Source organism: Wasmannia auropunctata, unplaced genomic scaffold, assembly GCF_000956235.1.
Source record: "Wasmannia auropunctata unplaced genomic scaffold, wasmannia.A_1.0 LD336053.1, whole genome shotgun sequence".
Lineage (NCBI taxonomy): Eukaryota > Metazoa > Arthropoda > Insecta > Hymenoptera > Formicidae > Wasmannia > Wasmannia auropunctata.
In genome coordinates this window covers 214,137-214,624 of record NW_012026837.1, presented here as the reverse complement: position 1 = coordinate 214,624, position 488 = coordinate 214,137, and positions in this window count along the sequence as shown.

The window sequence follows — 488 nt, the reverse complement described above, 5'->3', positions numbered from 1 at the left end:
CTCCCGCGGCCTTCCGGTGCGCGTGCGCGAACGCGAGTGCGGAAGCGCGTACATTACGCGAGCGAGTGCGTGAACGCGACATTCACCGCCCCGGGCGTAACATTTTGGGGGCTCGTCCGGGATCAGTGCGTCATCTTCCGGGTCGACAGTGTGTGACACCCGAGATCGCAAACGTTGCGGAGTGTTGTGTAGTGATGGCGACGACGAGAAAGCGGGCATGCGAACGTACGACGGGAGGCGAGGAGGCACCGACTTTGGCAGAGGTCCTTCGCTCTACACTGGAGGAGCTGCGCGAGATTCGGGAGGAGCGCGCGCTGCGACAGCAACAGCAGACCGCGTTCGAAGCGTTTCTTCGCGCCGAACAGCAGCGACAGCGCGCCGCCTTTGAGGCGATGCTGAAGCAACGCGACGAGGAATTGCTCGTACTTCGTGAGAGACTTCGAGAGACCACGACAAACCAGCTAAGTCCTTCTAATAATAATGAGAAT